At 41.3% G+C, this 19,421-nt stretch overlaps 1 long non-coding RNA gene across 1 annotated transcript in view; it reads right to left on the minus strand.

The window, feature by feature from the left end:
- Window positions 1-1,643: 1,643 nt before the first annotated feature.
- Window positions 1,644-19,421, minus strand: part of LOC128701488 (uncharacterized) — an 81,508-nt gene continuing 63,730 nt past the window's right edge. The window contains exon 2 of the long non-coding RNA XR_011394196.1: window positions 1,644-1,876. This is a non-coding gene — a long non-coding RNA (uncharacterized lncRNA). The remainder of the gene's footprint in view (window positions 1,877-19,421) is intronic.

Consider the following 19,421-nt stretch of genomic DNA (forward strand, 5'->3'; position numbering starts at 1 on the left):
TTTTAGATGTTATCAGAGACATTCCAGGATGCTGGCAATCTGTCTTACAAGTTTTGTCTTAATGCAGCAGCTCATGTCAACTGTTCCCTGATTCCAATGTCTGAAACCGATTGGCTGAAATGTTCTCGTGTTATAAGCAAAATAAAAAGAAAAGTTCTATTTCGTTTATAACTCGAAAAAATAAAATAAAAAAAATAAAAAGAAACAAATATTCTGGAAACTACTTAAATATTTCTCATCGAAGATACCTAATCATCTGCTGATTTTGTCTTAGGTAATCATGGGTTGTTTCCCTAAATATCCTGTAGATTTATGTATATAGTATTTTTTATTATAAGTGAGGTTTAGTTTGTGTCCTCGGTGAAGGTAGAGTTAGTAACTGGCATACAACTCTACCTTCACCTTCACTTCTTCCTTCACTCAAAGTTGAAATTAGTGATTGTTGTTGACACATTCTTCTTTCTTATGTTCAAACATGCATCGTCACCATGGAGATGAAGGTGAAAAAACTTCATAGGTAATGTTATACCACCTACCTGAGGGTGAAGCACTTCATAGGTAATGTTATACCACGTACCTGAGGGTGAAACACTTCATAGATAATGTTATACCACCTACCTGAGGGTGAAACACTTCATAGGTAATGTTATACCACCTACCTGAGGGTGAAACACTTCATAGATAATGTTATACCACCTACCTGAGGGTGAAACACTTCATAGGTAATGTTATACCACCTACCTGAGGGTGAAACACGTCATAGGTAATGTTATACCACCTACCTGAGGGTGAAGCACGTCATAGGTAATGTTATACCACCTACTTGAGGGTGAAGCACTTCATAGGTAATGTTATACCACCTACCTGAGGGTGAAACACTTCATAGGTAATGTTATACCACCTATCTGAGGGTGAAACATTTCATAGGTAATGTTATACCACCTACCTGAGGGTGAAACACTTCATAGGTAATGTTATATCACCTACCTGAGGGTGAAACACTTCATAGGTAATGTTATACCACCTATCTGAGGGTGAAACACTTCATAGGTAATGTTATACCACCTACCTGAGGGTGAAACACGTCATAGGTAATGTTATACCACCTACCTGAGGGTGAAACACTTCATAGGTAATGTTATACCACCTACCTGAGGGTGAAACACTTCATAGGTAATGTTATACCACCTACCTGAGGGTGAAACACGTCATAGGTAATGTTATACCACCTACCTGAGGGTGAAACACTTCATAGGTAATGTTATACCACCTACCTGAGGATTAAACACTTCATAGATAATGTTATACCACCTACCTGAGGGTGAAACACTTCATAGGTAATGTTATACCACCTACCTGAGGGTGAAACACTTCATAGGTAATGCTATACCACCTACCTGAGGGTGAAACACTTCATAGGTAATGTTATACCACCTACCTGAGGGTGGAACACGTCATAGGTAATGCTATACCACCTACCTGAGGGTGAAACACTTCATAGGTAATGCTATACCACCTACCTGAGGGTGAAACACTTCATAGGTAATGTTATACCACCTACCTGAGGGTGGAACACGTCATAGGTAATGCTATACCACCTACCTGAGGGTGAAACACTTCATAGGTAATGTTATACCACCTACCTGAGGGGATCAGTATCCAAGTGAGGCTGGTAGATGAAGGAGTTAAATCTGTCAATGTTTATGCAGGTTTTCATTTCTTGAGTCAGCATCTGTAGTGGTTCTTCTAGGTAGTGGGGAAGAGAGTATAATGTTAAGTCTTCTTGCTTCATAAGTTTGTTTGTTTTCTTTATTGCTTGAATCAAGTTGTTTACTTCACTTTCCCGGCAATAGAAGGACGCAAATGAAGGCAAATTCTGAAGAGAAGGAATCATAACACATATTTCAATTAAACTTGTCTGAATCCCATAACTAAATTTAGTCAATTAAATCTTGATTTGTGCACCTGAAATAATAGTATTTGGTTCAGTATCTTTGAGAGCTTATTAAAATACTTTTCGTTCAGGGATTTTTTTTGTTTTTTTTTTGTTTTTTGGCTTGCATGTAATGCAGCTTTCATCCCAATGAATGTTGTCACTCGATTTCTGTACATGTTAAAGCATTGCTTAGCTTCCTAAGCTCAGATTGTTCTTATCCTGCTAAAATTAGAAGTCATATTTACTTGGAAGAAGACAACATCACACGCAAGAGTCTACCTTCAGTGTTTTGAAAAGATAATTGCAACACGAATGAAATATAGAACTTTACTTTAAACAAAGCAATACTACCTTGTTGCTTAATACAGAGTTGTAAATCACTGCTACAAATGACATAACATCTCTAATCTCCACCAAGAACAACCTTGGTCACTGTGTAGGTTCCATCAATATGTGAAGATTGAGACACTTAAGTAGCATATGGGAATCTTTATCAAGAAGACGTTTCGCCACTCAGTGGCTACTTCAGTTCAATACAAAGCACAGAGGGGTTAGAAGATTAGGAGTTTGAGGTAAACAGTCCCTCAGCCTGGAGTAGATGTGATCAGTCCATCACTCTTGTAGAAAGTACAACATACGGTCAGAGAAAGGGCTTATATATTGTAGTCAGGGGAGTGGAAGCAGGAGGAGGTGGGATCACAGTTGGACCATCCACTAGGGTAAGTAAGTCTTCGTCCGAAGATGGGACAAGTATTGAAGAATTCCTAGTATCAAGTTCCCATGATGTTACAGTGTCTGACACATGTTGTAAATGGCTTGTCCAATCTTTGGACGAAGACCTACTTACACTAGGGGATGGTTCCAATGTGATGCCGTCTCCTCCTGCTTTCTCATCAGTCAACAATCTATAAGCCATTTCTCCGACCATATGCTCTACTTTCTACAAGAGTAATGGACTAAACACATCAATTCCAGGCTGAGGGACTGATTACCTCAAACTCCTAATCTTCTAACCCCTAAATAACAAAAACAGGCACAATACCGTGACTGGAACAATACACAAATAACCCGCACTTATAAGAGAGTTCTTCTATGAGTGGGTCCCCTCGGGGAAGGTTCCTTGACGTTGGTGAGGGGCTCTTGATTTAGGGAATTGGATCTGTGCTCCAGTTCCCCGAATTAAGCCTGAATGCCTTCCACATCCCCCCAGGCGCTGTATAATCATACGGGTTTAGCGCTTCCCCTTGATTATAATAATAATAATAATAATAATAATAATAATAATATGTGCAGGTCCAAGTCGGACTAAAACATCATCATAAGCTCCTCTCTTCTATGTGCGGGTTATTTGTGTATCTTCTAACCCTTCTGTGTTTTGTATTGGACTGAAGAAGCCATTGTGTGGCGAAACGTTTATTAATAAAGATTCGCATACGTTGCTTACATGTCTCAATCTTCAGGATCCACTAAACTCCTTCATCATGACAGATCTTCACATTACCTACCAACCTCTTTTTTTTCCTATATGTTTATTTCTCACTCTCATATACTAATATAATTTAAAAATATCTTCGTTATTACCAGTACATGTACAAAGTATACAGACCATAGCTGACATCAATGACATGATACTAGATAGAAAGCCCCTTGTTATGTTGAGCATTTCGGACAAATTAGGTCTACCTGGAGTTTACCTGGAGGGCATTCCGGGGATCAACGCCCACGCGGCCCGGTCCACGACCAGGCCTCCCGGTAGATCAGGGCCTGATCAACTAGGCTGTTACTGCTGGCCGCATGCAATCCAATGTATAAACCACAGCCCGGCTGATCCGGCACTGTCTTTTTGTATATGTCCAGCTCCCTCTTGTAGACAACCAGGAGTTTTCCCGTAATGCTCCTTATTGCTGGTGGGAGGCTGTTGAACAGTCTTTGGCCCCAGACACTTATTGCATTTTCTCGTAGTGTACCAGTGACGCCCCTACTTTTCACTTGGGGTAAGTTGCATCGGCTGCCAAGTCTTTTGCTTTCGTATGGAGTGATCGCTGTGTGCATATTAGGGACCAGTTCCTCCAGAATCTTCCCGGTGTAGATTAAAATATATCTCTCTCGCCTGCACTCTAGTGAGTACAAGTCACTAGGTGTTCATTATTTGATGGGGCTGGAAAGTTTTCCAGACAGGAGCCAATTTTTGACAGTTGTTCTTTGAACTGTTGGGAAGTTGCATCCGGTGGCTTATATACAAGTACAATGGCTAAGTTTTGGTTCTCGATTTTTATTGTCAGAACTTCAACTACATCATTTGTGGCGTTCAGTATCTCTGTGCAAATTAGAGACTGTAGATGAGTGGTTCAAAGAACCGACATGTTGTTAAATTAGACATATGTGCAACTCTTGGGTATCTTTAATGAGGAAACGTATCGCCACACAGTGGCTTCATCAGTCCATACATTCATCTACAATCCTGTCAGACACTGCAACTTCTTGGGATCTTAATACTTGGGAATTTTTCGCTTGCCTAACCCTTGGGCACGACCTACTTCCACATTGGACAAATGTGACACCAACTACGACTGCTGCACCTCTCCTGCCATACGGTTTATAAGCTGCTTCTCTGCTCCTATGCCGTATTCTGTTCAAGATTGATGGACTGACCACATCGACTCAAGGCTGAGGGACTGATTACCTAATTCTCCTCCTGTTCTTCAAGTTTATCCTCTGTATGGAATGATGAAGCCACTGTGTGGCGAAACGTTTCCTCAATAAAGAAACCCAAGAGTTGCACATGTGTCTAATTTAACAAATTAGAGACTCTTTGCTATACAGGCCAACCCCCCCTTGTTGCCTGTTCTTTCTGTCGCATCTGTCAAAGTAATCTTTTGCGTGGGTCTCTGCGAAAGCTGCAAACAGTGCATTTGACTCCCTTAGAAGTCCACTAATGAAAGGTATTTTGTTGTTTGTGGATGGCTTAAGGCCCTGTATATTAGCAAATATAAATGAGGTTGTGTTGCATGTTTGTTGGAGGGATTTTGTTGTTGTCATCAGTAGCTGTGAGTCCGAAGGCGCCACTGGCTGTGCCTCCAGTCTAACAAGGCTCCAATGTGGTGGACTATTTTGGTTATTTCTTTCCATTTCCTCTCTTCGTTTCCTACCACTAAAAAGCACTTGGGGTGTTGTCATAGCTACAATAGCTACTGTGATGTGTTGTATGGGGTGTGTGCCTCATGGTCTCTTTTAGATGGTATGCAATTGCAATGCAATTGGTACTGTAACATTGTTTTTCAAGGGCTGAAGACTGACACATCTCAGGGTGGAAGTATTTGCAAAAGGTAGAACGACACACTCCCTTAGACATGAGACCACGGCATTTTTTGGGATGCTCAAAGTTGCATGCCCCATTCGTTTTCCCTGATATTCCGTGTTTACAGATACCCCAAACATAAAATTTGCATCATTTTGTTTTTGGCTGGGTACAATTTGTGCTGGATGTGTTCCTAATATGTGCAGGCCCTAGAGCTGCACTACAGTCCTCCATAGCCAAACCGGAGACACCACCATCTACTGTCATGGCACTGACATTTTTCCTGGAAGAGGACTCCCCTACTACATCTGTACTAGAGGCTATGACTGTAATGGTTGCAGAAGAGTCTACCCCAGAGGAGGGCTCCTCTACTACATCTGTACTAGGGGCTATGACTGTAATGGTTGCAGAAGAGTCTACCCCAGAGGAGGGCTCCTCTACTACATCTGTACTAGGGGCTATGGCGTTGGTGGCTGTTTAGTAATCTTTAACTGAATCCAGATTTTCACAATGGCTGGGGGCTGGGTCTGGGTCAGCCCTAGGGCTGGGAACTGAGTTAGCTGTTGTTTTTGTTTCCTGTGTTTTTGCCAGTGGGTATCTGCTTATTTTTGGGTCAGCTGTTGTTGACTGGGCATTGTGTGTGTTAGACTCTACTCCTCTCCTATCTTCACATGCTCTATATATTCCAGGTAGGCTATTCAATAGTTCCTCCTTTTTTTCGTGTTTTTTGTTTATTAACCTCCTGGGAGCTTTCCTGATATCTGTCCATAGTTCCACATCTCTGTTGCAGATTCAGAAACACCCATCTAGACAGATGTCATTTTTGGTTGCAGTGTTTATTCTTGCACAAATAACATGATGTTTTGAAAAGCAAAGGTTGCATATGATTCTAGATTTTTCCCCATGAGCCTTTTCACATGTTCCACAGGTATACTGTACTGCCATCCTGCCTGTATCCTATTTACAACTGGGTACCACAAGAACCAGATATTCACTTTACCTTTCAGCTCTGCACTCAGGTGTGGGTGTTATAGGTTAATGCATGGGTATGTGGGATTTAATTAGTATGGAGACTTATTACACTTTAAAAACATTTATGTTGTATAACATCATATATCGTACATCCTACAGCATCTGATTCCTATCATAATCACTGCTATTCATCTTATCCTGGGCTTCACTTAACCTTTCAGCTCTACACTCAGGTGTGGTGTTATCTGGTCAATGCATGGATATGTGGGATGTAATTAGTATGGGGACTTATTACACATAAAAAAAATATGATGTATGACATCATATATCATACATCCCACATCATCTTATTTCTGTCATGATCACTGCTGTTTCTCTTGCCCTGGGCAGTTATATGTAATGGTGGTGGCTGGGTTTCGGTGACGAAGAGTAGTTTGGTGGTCAGGGGTATGAGTGCCAGGGGAAGGACCATCCCCGTTGGTTGGGGTGTCGGAGGGGAAGGGTGGTTAGAGGATTTGGTGGTGGTTTATCCTTTTCCACTATTTAATCACTGCATGTTCACTGTTTCCCTGCACATCGATCCACTATCTCTCATTTTATTACTTCTACTATGGCCTAATACTCGTCCAGTTTGTATCCCCATGTCTCCAGTTTGTTTGGTTTGATGATGAGGTGGGTCCGAGGTATGGGTGCCAGCAGGGGCGATGTGGTGTGTCTGTGGTATGGATGCCAGCAGGGGCGATGAGGCGGGTCCATGGTATGGGTGCCAGCAGGGGTGATGAGGTGGGTCCATGGTATAGGGGGCCAGCAGGGGCGATGAGGTGGGTCTCTGGTATGGGTGCCAGCAGGGGCGATGAGGTCGGTCTGGGGTATGGGTTCCATCAGGGGGGAACCACTCCCGCTTGTTGGGAAATGAAGGTGGGGGGTCGGCAAGGGAAGAGGTGAGGGGATAAGTGGGGTGCGCATCAACTTGCACAGTTTGTTCCCATGTAATTACACCATAACAGGAGAAGAATGAGGTAATCTGTCCCTCAGGAATGAGTCGATGTGGTCAGTCCATCAATCTTGAATAGAATACGGCATAAGTGCGGAGAAGGAGCTTATAAACCGTAGGCAGGAGAGGTGCAGCAGTCGTAGGTGGTGTCACATTTGTTCAATGTGGAAGTAGGTCGTGCCCAAGGGTTAGGCAAGCGAAGAATTCCCAAGCATTAAGATCACAAGAAGTTGCAGTGTCTGACAGGATCTTAGATCAATGGTTCAGAGAACCGACACGTTGTTAAATTAGACACATGTGCAACTCTTGGGAATCTTTATTGAGGAAACGTTTCTTCAAGATTCTCCTTTGTATGGACTAATTACACCATAGCTTACACTAGCACTCGGATTCAAAAGGATTTAAAAGGATTACTCTCATCCACAATTCAGTACACTATATCACTGCTTATTCAAAACCTTTTCCTTCCTTATAACACCTGTACGATAGTTTACATTTCACTGTTTGGTATCATCTGTAGGCCTAGTTCGTAGCCTGCCCTCCTCTCTTTTATTAATAATAATATCTTATATTTGGTCACACTTCACAGGCATGCACATGCATATATATATATATACATACATCTAGGTTTTTCTCCTTTTTCTAAATAGCTCTTGTTCTTCTTTATTTCTTCTATTGTCCATGGGGAGGTTGAACAGAATCTTTCCTCAATAAGCCATGCGTGTCTGCGTGTCGTATGTGGCGACTAAAATGCCGGGAGCGATGGGCTAGGAACCTCTTCTCCTGTAGACATTTACTAAAAAAGAGAAGAAGAAAAACTTATTAAACTGGGATGCTTGAATGTGCGTGGATGCAGTGCAGATGACAAGAAACAGATGATTGCTGATGTTATGAACGAAAAGAAGTTGGATGTCCTGGCCCTAAGCGAAACAAAGCTGAAGGGGGTCGGGGAGTTTCGGTGGGGGGAAATTAATTGGATTAAATCTGGAGTATCTGAGAGAGTTAGAGCTAAGGAAGGGGTAGAAGTAATGTTGAAGGATCAGTTATGGAAGGAGAAAAGAGAATATGAATGTGTAAATTCAAGAATTATGTGGATTAAAGCGAAGGTTGGATGCGAAAAGTGGGTCATAATAAGCGTGTATGCACCTGGAGAAGAGAGGAATGCAGAGGAGAGAGAGAGATTTTGGGAGATGTTAAGTGAATGTTAAGGAACCTTTGTACCAAGTGAGAGAGTAATTGTGGTAGGGGACCTGAATGCTAAAGTAGGAGAAACTTTTAGAGAGGGTGTGGTAGGTAAGTTTGGGGTGCCAGGTGTAAATGATAATGGGAGCCCTTTGATTGAATTTTGTATAGAAAGGGGTTTTAGTTATAGCTAATGCATATTTTAAGAAAAAGAGGATAAATAAGTATACAAGATATGATGTAGGGCGAAATGACAGTAGTTTGCTGGATTACGGATTGGTAGATAAAAGACTGTTGAGTAGACTTCAGGATGTACATGTTTATAGAGGGGCCACAGATATATCAGATCACTTTTTAGTTGTAGCTGAGAGTAAAAGGTAGATGGGATACAAGGAGAATAGAAGCATCAGGGAAGAGAGAGGTGAAGGTTTATAAACTAAAAGAGAAGGCAGTTATGGTAAGATATAAAAAGCTATTGGAGGATAGATGGGCTAATGAGAGCATAGGCAATGGGGTCGAAGAGGTATGGGGTAGGTTTAAAAATGTAGTGTTGGAGTGTTCAGCAGAAGTTTGTGGTTACAGGAAAGTGGGTGCAAGAGGAAAGAGGAGCGACTGGTGGAATAATGATGTAAAGAGAGTAGTAAGGAAGAAAAAGTTAGCATATGAGAAGTTTTTGCAAAGTAGATGTGATGCAAGGAGCGAAGAGTATATGGAGGAAAAGAGAGAGGTTAAGAGAGTGGTGAGGCAATGTAAAAAGAGAGCAAATGAGAGAGTGGGTGAGATGTTATCAACAAATTTTTGTTGAAAATAAGAAAAAGTTTTGGAGTGAGATTAACAAGTTAAGGAAGCCTAGAGAACAAATGGATTTGTCAGTTAAAAATAGGAGAGGAGAGTTATTAAATGGAAAGTTAGAGGTATTGGGAAGATGGAGGGAATATTTTGAGGAATTGTTAAATGTTTATGAAGATATGGAAGCTGTGATTTCGTGTATAGGGCAAGGAGGAATAACATCTTGAAGGAGTGAGGAAGAGCCAGTTGTGAGTGTTGGGAAGTTAGTGAGGCAGTAGGTAAAATGAAAGGGGGTAAGGCAGCCAGGATTGATGGGATAAAGATAGAAATGTTAAAAGCAGGTGGGGATATAGTTTTGGAGTTGTTGGTGCAATTATTTAATAAATGTATCGAAGAGGGTAAGGTACCTAGGGATTGGCAGAGAGCATGCATAGTTCCTTTGTATAAAGGCAAAGGGGACAAAAGAGAGTGCAAAAATTATAGGGGGATAAGTCTGTTGAGTATACCTGGTAAAGTGTATGGTATAGTTATAATTGAAAGAATTAAGAGTAAGACGGAGAATAGGATAGCAGATGAACAAGGAGGCTTTAGGAAAGGTAGGGGGTGTGTGGACCAGGTGTTTACAGTGAAACATATAAGTGAACAGTATTTAGATAAGGCTAAAGGGGTTTTTGTGGCATTTATTGATTTGGAAAAGGCGTATGACAGGGTGGATAGGGGGGCAATGTGGCAGATGTTGCAGGTGTATGGTGTAGGAGGTAGGTTACTGAAAGCAGTGAAGAGTTTTTACGAGGATAGTGAGGCTTAAGTTAGAGTATGTAGGAAAGAGAGAGATTATTTCCCAGTAAAAGTAGGCATCAGACAAGGAAGTTTGATGTCACCGTGGTTGTTATAGATGGGGTTGTAAGAGAAGTAAATGCGAGGGTCTTGGCAATAGGCGTGGAGTTAAAAGATAAAGAATCACACATAAAGTGGGAGTTGTCACAGTTGCTCTTTGCTGATGACACTGTGCTCTTGGGAGATTCTGAAGAGAACTTGCAGAGGTTGGTGGATGTATTTGGTAGGGTATGCAAAAGAAGAAAATTAAAATTGAATACAGGAAAGAGTAAGGTTATGAGGATAACAAAAAGATTAGGTGATGAAAGGCTGGATATCAGATTGGAGGGAGAGAGTATGGGGGAGGTGAATATATTCAGATATTTGGGAGTGGACGTGTCAGCGGATGGGTCTATGAAAGATGAGGTGAATCATTGAATTGATGAGGGGAAAAGGGTGAGTGGTGCACTTAGGAGTCTGTGGAGACAAAGAACTTTGTCCTTGGAGGCAAAGAGGGGAATGTATGAGAGTATAGTTTTACCAATGCTCTTATATGGGTGTGAAGCATGGGTGATGAATGTTCCAGCGAGGAGAAGCCTGGAGGCAGTGGAGATGTCATATCTGAGGGCAATGTGTGGTGTGAATATAATGCAGAGAATTCGTAGTTTGGAAGTTAGGAGGAGGTGCGGGATTACCAAAACTGCTGTCCAGAGGGCTTAGGAAGGGATGTTGAGGTGGTTCGGACATGTAGAGAGAATGGAGCGAAACAGAATGACTTCAAGAGTGTATCAGTCTGTAGTGGAAGGAAGGCGGGGTAGGGGTCGGCCTAGGGAAGGTTGAAGGGGGGGGGTAAAGGAGGTTTTGTGTGCGAGGGGCTTGGACTTCCAGCAGGTATGCGTGGGCGTGTTTGATAGGAGTGAATGGAGACAAATGGTTTTTAATACTTGACGTGCTGTTGGAGTGTGAGCAAAGTAACATTTATGAAGGGGTTCAGGGAAACCGGCAGGCCGGACTTGAGTCCTGGAGATGGGAAGTACAGTGCCTGCACTCTGAAGGAGGGGTGTTAATGTTGCAGTTTAAAAACTGTAGTGTAAAGCACCCTTTTGGCAAGACAGTGATGGAGTGAATGATGGTGAAAGTTTTTCATTTTCGGGCCACCCTGCCTTGGTGGGAATCGGCCAGTGTGTTAATAAAATAAAATCTTATATTCTTCCGTGGTTTTAGCAATAATCCTTTTCCATTTCTTAACTTTTCAGCTCTCTGAGTTTATGCTAATCCCTGATCTTTTTAATTTCCCCTAACTGATCTACGTTCACTGCTAGTCACAAATCATTTCCTACATGGCACCCTCTATAACAACCGTTATACTGAGTCTGGCACTCTACACATAGCAAAATAAAAACAAAATTTTTCCTCTTCTATGGACAATGTTGCTTCCCTTCTGTGGGTTTAGAAACATATGCACTTTAGGTTTTCATACACTTATTTTCGACACTCTGTCCCCCCTGGGACCACAGATACACTCGAAATTGGCGTAGCTCAAACATGCGTGACTTCCCTGCGCGACGTATATATATAAACATATAAATATATGCGTGTCGTATCAGGCGACTAAAATGCCAGGAGCAATGGGCTAGTAACCCCTTCTCCTGTAGACATTTACTATAAAAGAGAAGAAAAACTTTATAAAACTGGGATGCTTGAATGTGCGTGGATGTAGTGCGGATGACAAGAAACAGATGATTGCTGAAGTTATGAATGAAAAGAAGATGGATGTCCTGGCCCTAAGCGAAACAAAGCTGAAAGGGGTAGGGGAGTTTCGGTGGGGGGAAATAAATGGGATTAATCTGGAATATCTGAGAGAGTTAGAGCAAAGGAAGGGGTAGCAGTAATGTTGAATGATCAGTTATGGAAGGAGAAAAGAGAATATGAATGTGTTAATGCAAGAATTATGTGGATTAAAGTAAAGGTTGGATGCGAGAAGTGGGTCATAATAAGCGTGTATGCACCTGGAGAAGAGAGGAATGCAGAGGAGAGAGAGAGATTTTGGGAGATGTTAAGTGAATGTTAAGGAACCTTTGTACCAAGTGAGAGAGTAATTATGGTAGGGGACCTGAATGCTAAAGTAGGAGAAACTTTTAGAGAGGGTGTGGAAGGTAAGTTTAGGGTGCCAGGTGTAAATGATAATGGGAGCCCTTTGATTGAACTTTGTACAGAAAGGGGTTTAGTTATAGGTAATACATATTTTAAGAAAAAGAGGATAAATAAGTATACAAGATATGATGTAGGGCGAAATGACAGTAGTTTGTTGGATTATGTATTGGTAGATAAAAGACTGTTGAGTAGACTTCAGGATGTACATGTTTATAGAGGGGCCACAGATATATCAGATCACTTTTTAGTTGTAGCTGAGAGTAAAAGGTAGATGGGATACAAGGAGAATAGAAGCATCAGGGAAGAGAGAGGTGAAGGTTTATAAACTAAAAGAGAAGGCAGTTATGGTAAGATATAAAAAGCTATTGGAGGATAGATGGGCTAATGAGAGCATAGGCAATGGGGTCGAAGAGGTATGGGGTAGGTTTAAAAATGTAGTGTTGGAGTGTTCAGCAGAAGTTTGTGGTTACAGGAAAGTGGGTGCAAGAGGAAAGAGGAGCGACTGGTGGAATAATGATGTAAAGAGAGTAGTAAGGAAGAAAAAGTTAGCATATGAGAAGTTTTTGCAAAGTAGAAGTGATGCAAGGAGCGAAGAGTATATGGAGGAAAAGAGAGAGGTTAAGAGAGTGGTGAAGCAATGTAAAAAGAGAGCAAATGAGAGAGTGGGTGAGATGTTATCAACAAATTTTTGTTGAAAATAAGAAAAAGTTTTGGAGTGAGATTAACAAGTTAAGGAAGCCTAGAGAACAAATGGATTTGTCAGTTAAAAATAGGAGAGGAGAGTTATTAAATGGAAAGTTAGAGGTATTGGGAAGATGGAGGGAATATTTTGAGGAATTGTTAAATGTTTATGAAGATATGGAAGCTGTGATTTCGTGTATAGGGCAAGGAGGAATAACATCTTGAAGGAGTGAGGAAGAGCCAGTTGTGAGTGTTGGGAAGTTAGTGAGGCAGTAGGTAAAATGAAAGGGGGTAAGGCAGCCAGGATTGATGGGATAAAGATAGAAATGTTAAAAGCAGGTGGGGATATAGTTTTGGAGTTGTTGGTGCAATTATTTAATAAATATATGGAAGAGGGTAAGGTACCTAGGGATTGGCAGAGAGCATGCATAGTTCCTTTGTATAAAGGCAAAGGGGACAAAAGAGAGTGCAAAAATTACAGGGGGATAAGTCTATTGAGTATACCTGGTAAAGTGTATGGTAGAGTTATTATTGAAAGAATTAAGAGTAAGACGGAGAATAGGATAGCAGATGAACAAGGAGGCTTTACGAAAGGTAGGGGGTGTGTGGACCAGGTGTTTACAGTGAAACATATAAGTGAACAGTATTTAGATAAGGCTAAAGAGGTCTTTGTGGCATTTATGGATTTGGAAAAGGCGTATGACAGGGTGGATATGGGGCAATGTGGCAGATGTTGCAGGTGTATAGTGTAGGAGGTAGGTTACTGAAAGCAGTGAAGAGTTTTTACGAGGATAGTGAGGCTCAAGTTAGAGTACATAGGAAAGAGGGAAATTATTTCCCAGTAAAAGTAGGCCTTAGACAATGATGTGTGATGTCACCGTGGTTGTTTAATATATTTATATATGGGGTTGTACGAGAAGTAAATGCAAGGGTCTTGACAAGAGGCGTGGAGTTAAAAGATAAAGAATCACACATAAAGTGGGAGTTGTCACAGTTGCTCTTTGCTGATGACACTGTGCTCTTGGGAGATTCTGAAGAGTAGTTGCAGAGATTGGTGGATGAATTTGGTAGGGTGTGCAAAAGAAGAAAATTAAAAGTGAATTCAGGAAAGAGTAAGGTTATGAGGATAACAAAAATATTAGGTGATGAAAGATTGGATATCAGATTGGAGGGAGAGAGTATGGAGGAGGTGAATGTATTCAGATATTTGGGAGTGGACGTGTCAGCGGATTGGTGTATGAAGGATGAGGTGAATCATAGAATTGATGAGGGGAAAAGGGGAAGTGGTGCACTTAGGAGTCTGTGGAGACAAAGAACTTTGTCCTTGGAGGCAAAGAGGGGAATGTATAAGAGTATAGTTTTACCAACACTCTTATATGGGTGTGAAGCATGGGTGATGAATGTTGCAGCGAAGAGAAGGCTTGAGGCAGTGGAGATGTCATGTCTGAGGGCAATGTGTGGTGTGAATATAATGCAGAGAATTCGTAGTTTGGAAGTTAGGAGGAGGTGCGGGATTACCAAAACTGTTGTCCAGAGCGCTGAGGAAGGGTTGTTGAGGTGGTTCGGACATGTAGAGAGAATGGAGCGAAACAGAATGACTTCAAGAGTCTATCAGTCTGTAGTGGAAGGAAGGCGGGGTAGGGGTCGGCCTAGGAAAGGTTGGAGGGAGGGGGTAAAGGAGGTTTTGTGTGTGAGGGGCTTGGACTTCCAGCAGGCGTGCGTGAGCGTGTTTGATAGGAGTGAATAGAGACAAATGGTTTTTAATATTTGACGTTCTGTTGGAGTGTGAGCAAAGTAACATTTATAAAGGGGTTCAGGGAAACCGGCATGCCGGACATGAGTCCTGGAGATGGGAAGTACAGTGCCTGCACTCTGAAGGAGGGGTGTTAATGTTGCAGTTTAAAAACTGTAGTGTAAAGCACCCTTCTGGCAAGACAGTGATGGAGTGAATGATGGTGAAAGTTTTTCTTTTTCGGGCCACCCTGCCTTGGTGGGAATTAGTCAGTGTGGAGAAAATTTCTCCAGGAGGGGGGTACCAGCCCCCTTCAGCCCTTTCAGCCCCTTCAGCCCCTTTCAGCTCTGAGGGGCCAAGCCCTCTCAGAAGGGGCAAGCATCTTGTTTACTGCTACAGTGACTAATTGATCACAGATGCTATGCGACGTAGTCAAGTGACCTCTGCTCCTTGCAGCAGTGTTGCAAAGTGTATTTTTATAAGAGACAGTACATCTCTTACTTAGCAGGACAATTAAGGAAAATCCTGCTCCCACTTTATAACCATGGTAAAAATAGTGGACATTGTTGTCTATGCTTAAGACAGCAAGAATCAAACATTCTGCTTTGCTTCATCGAGGAAGTGGCAAGGAAGCAAGGAGTACTAGGTCAGCTTTTTTTTGTGCTAGGGCAGTGATGGCTTGGGGCGGTGTGGCGTTGCCAGATTAACTTTGACTCTACTACGAGTGACACTGACGCCAGGATAACCAACAAAGAACACTGATCTGTGCGTTAGTGTGGACAAAGTGTCTCACAAAACACTTTGTTTTTCAGACTTACAGGCATTTAGAATCACATTAGACAATAGTCTCAGATCTCTAGGTGCTAAATATGACCTAAGACAATGTGATTGGTTTATCAGTGGTATTGTACAAGATAAGTTGTCACCACAAACTATTGAATGATTAAATATTATGTTCAATAAACGCTATTTCACTTGTGAGGAAATTAGCAATGGTTTACACACAATAGTTTCATGCATGCAAGCAACGAGACAAGATGAAAAATCCACATATCTGGTGGATAATAAACCTTCAACTCAGTATAAAAAGAGCATAACTACTACCACTAAACCAGATAATGTGAAATCCCATATAGGCATTTATCAAGCTGTGAATACAACAGACAGTAAACAGACTGTCATGCATAAACGTACTCCAAAATGTGTACTTTGTGATGGAACACATTGGGCACAGTATTGTATTCAATACACATCAATGAAGGCACGTAAACAACGTGTTCATCAGCTGAAAAAGGTGCATCAAGTGTTTAGGTAAACACAAAGGAGGAAAATGCTCACTGAAGAAGTGTTTTAAATGCAAGGGTATGCATCATACAGCATTATGCCCAAATACTTTTGCTGAACAGCAGAAGACTTCCACAGAATCAGGAAGTCAACAAACAACAGCATTAAATGTGAGAGATAAATTTAAAGCAACTGCTCTCCCGATAGCTCGAGTTCAGTTATCTAATAAATTACACAAAACCAATGTGCTAACACTATTTGATCAAGGCTCACAAAGGTCCTTCATAAGAAGAACAGTGTTGCAGAAACTGAATAAACAACCCTATGCGAAAATACAGTTAGATATAGCTGGTTTTTTCCACAATTCTGGTAAACAGACATATGACCTATCCAGAATCACTGTTGGTCTAGGAAACAGGAAAAAGACAGTAGAAGCTGTGGTAGTAGATGATTTGCAAAAGTCTGTGCAGACCCAGGGATTAAAAGAAACAGTTGCAGCACTGAAAGCAGCTAAGGTCAAGTTAGCCTGTCCTGACATACAGACGGACACAATTAGTCCAATTGATTTAATCATTTGAAGTGATTATTATCACTGTTTTGTGCAAAATATAGTAAGTAAACATGATGTTCACTTGCTGAAAACAGCAGGAGGCCACATGATATGTGGTCCCATTCCCTCTCAAAGTGGGAAAGAAGCTGATATTGATTCAGTGGAAAATGTACTAGTTACAAGAATAACCGCTGATCATGTACCACAGCAAAAATTATCATTACTGGAAGAAATGAATGAACCTGTTGATAAGTTGTGGGATTTAGATGCGATAGGTATTGATGTAAATAAACCAAGCCCACAAGAGTCTCAGACTTATAACCAATATTTGGACACTGTCAAATATAAAGATGGACAGTATTGGGTTAGGTTACCATGGAAATTAAATCCACCACATCTGCCTTGCAATTATCGCATGGCTTTCGGACAGATGAAAGCACAAATACATGAGCTCAGGAAGAATCCAGAGTTACTGACTGTCTATGATAATATCATACAAGAACAGTTGGACAATAAATTCATTGAGGAAATAGTCGAAGATAAGTTGAAGACAAACGCTCATTATCTCCCACACCACGGAGTCAGAAAAGATTACAAGATGTCGAGGAAGAATTCATAATTCTTCACTACCTAAAGAAGCCATACATCCAATATTGATCCCCAAGAATCATTGGCTAACAAAACTGATTGTGAAAAACGCCCACAGTAACGTGTTACATGGTGGGGTAGCTGACGCACTTTGTCATATACAACAGTCCTACTGGATACCTCAAGGTCGACAAAGTGTGAAAAAACAAATAAAGGACTGTATTACTTGTCGTCACTACGATATGCGAGTATGTCAGTATCCAGGTCTACCTCCATATCCCTATGAAAGAGTTTGTCATATCACTCCATTTGAGGTGACAGGTGTAGATTACACTGGACCAATAATTTTAACAAAAACAGTTGACAAAGTTCCCATCAAGGTGTACATCTGTTTATTCACTTGTACTACGACTAGAGCAGTACATCTAGAAGTAGCCACTGACATGTCTGCTGAAACCTTTATCAAATTATTCAGGTTTACAGCCAGAAGGGCATGTCCCAGACTGATGATTTCAGACAATGCAACGAACTTTGTTGCTGGTGCTGCTAATATAAGCGAGATCTTTGATCAACCAGAAGTACAACAGATGATGAATCAACGCAGTTGTCGTTGGAGATACATTCCTCCTAAATCTCCATGGCACGGTGGATTTTATGAAAGAATAATCGGCATTGTAAAACTTTGTTTAAGGAAGACTCTTCATCGTCAAAGAATCGACTTAGAAGAATTCTGTACAGTTGTGACTGAAATAGAAAATAGAGTCAACAACAGACCTTTAACTTATGTTACCGATGATCTGGACAATTTAGAAGTGTTAAGTCCATCTCATTTACTACATGGCAGAAGGCTCGAACCTGTTCCTCCCATGAATGATAAAGAAATCATAGAGGATCCTACTTATTTCGAACCTGAGCAACTCAGAAGTAAATTCAAACACCTTAATAAAGAAATTGAACATTGGGAGAAAATTTGGCGAGAACACTATCTCACCTCATTGAGAGAACACTTCTATGGAGCTGGTGTTCCTGAAAATCATAAGTCCTTAAGACCTGGTGACATAGTGATTATTGACAATGATGGTCCGAGGTCCCAATGGCCACTTGGAAAAATTGTGACCATATATCCTGATGCAAATGGAATCATCAGGACAGTTGATGTTTTAAACAAAGGTGTAGTGAATAAGCGGACAATAAATAAACTAGTGCCGTTAGAATTACACAGTGTTGAAAACAAAATTAGTGATTCTCCAGAAACCGCACAGACTAAAGCTGTTCAGAAAAGACAAGCAGCAGTGGTGGCGAGTGAGAAAATCAAATTAATGTTAAGTGATGAATAGTTCACCTGCAGCGAACCTCCGCCGCCCCCCAGTGTGGAGAAAATTTCTCCAGGAGGGGGGTATCAGCCCCCTTCAGCCCTTTCAGCCCCTTCTGCCCCTTTCAGCCCTGAGGGGCCAAGCCCTCTCAGAAGGGGCGAGCGTCTTGTTTACTGCTACAGGGAGTAATTGATCACAGATGCTATGCGACGTAGTCAAGTGACCTCTGCTCCTTGCAGTGGTGTTGCAAAGTGTATTTTTATAAGAGACAGTACATCTCTTACTTAGCAGGACAATTAAGGAAAATCCTGCTCCCACTTTATTACCATGGTAAAAATAGTGGACATTGTTGTCTATGCTTAAGACAGCAAGAATCAAACATTCTGCTTTGCTTCATCGAGGAAGTGGCAAGGAAGCAAGGAGTACTAGGTCAGCTTTTTTTTGTGCTAGGGCAGTGACGGCTTGGGGCGGTGTGGCGTCGCCAGATTAACTTTGACTCTACTAGGTGTGACACTGACGCCAGGATAACCAACAAAGAACACTGATCTGTGTGTTAGTGTGGACAAAGTGTCTCACAAAACACGATAAACACTTACAGAGAAGTGTGATCAACTTCTTAGTGATATTGTGTGAACAATTTTTGATGAACAGTGTAACAACGAGTGTTGCGATCCAACAGAGTGTAGTGCGACATTCTTCAAAGAACACTATTCTTCAATCAACTCAACGGATATCCCGGCGTAATTACGGGTCAGATACATATACCCAGGTAAGTGTTCTAACTCGTGATGTACTACTATTGACTGCACAGTTGAGTATAAAATCGTGAGTTAGTCACTTATCATAAACCCCATTGAGTCCAATCAAGTACGTACATCGTCAGCCACCAGTGTATGAAATATGCTGACATAACATCCCCTAGGGGTAATTTATAATCTTACAAATTATATTTCTTGACAGCCCATGTTGAGATGGTTTCGACAGCTTCTAGACCTCGTCTGCAGGGGCGGCTGTGCAGGCGATGAGTTGTCCTTTTAAGTTAAGTATAAGTCTTTAAACTTAACTGGTAATGCCATTTCTCAACAGTCAGTGTGATAATAAAAAAAAATAAAAAATAAATAAATATATGACT

The sequence above is a fragment of the Cherax quadricarinatus genome, chromosome 78 (genome assembly GCF_038502225.1).
Source record: "Cherax quadricarinatus isolate ZL_2023a chromosome 78, ASM3850222v1, whole genome shotgun sequence".
Classification (NCBI taxonomy): domain Eukaryota; kingdom Metazoa; phylum Arthropoda; class Malacostraca; order Decapoda; family Parastacidae; genus Cherax; species Cherax quadricarinatus.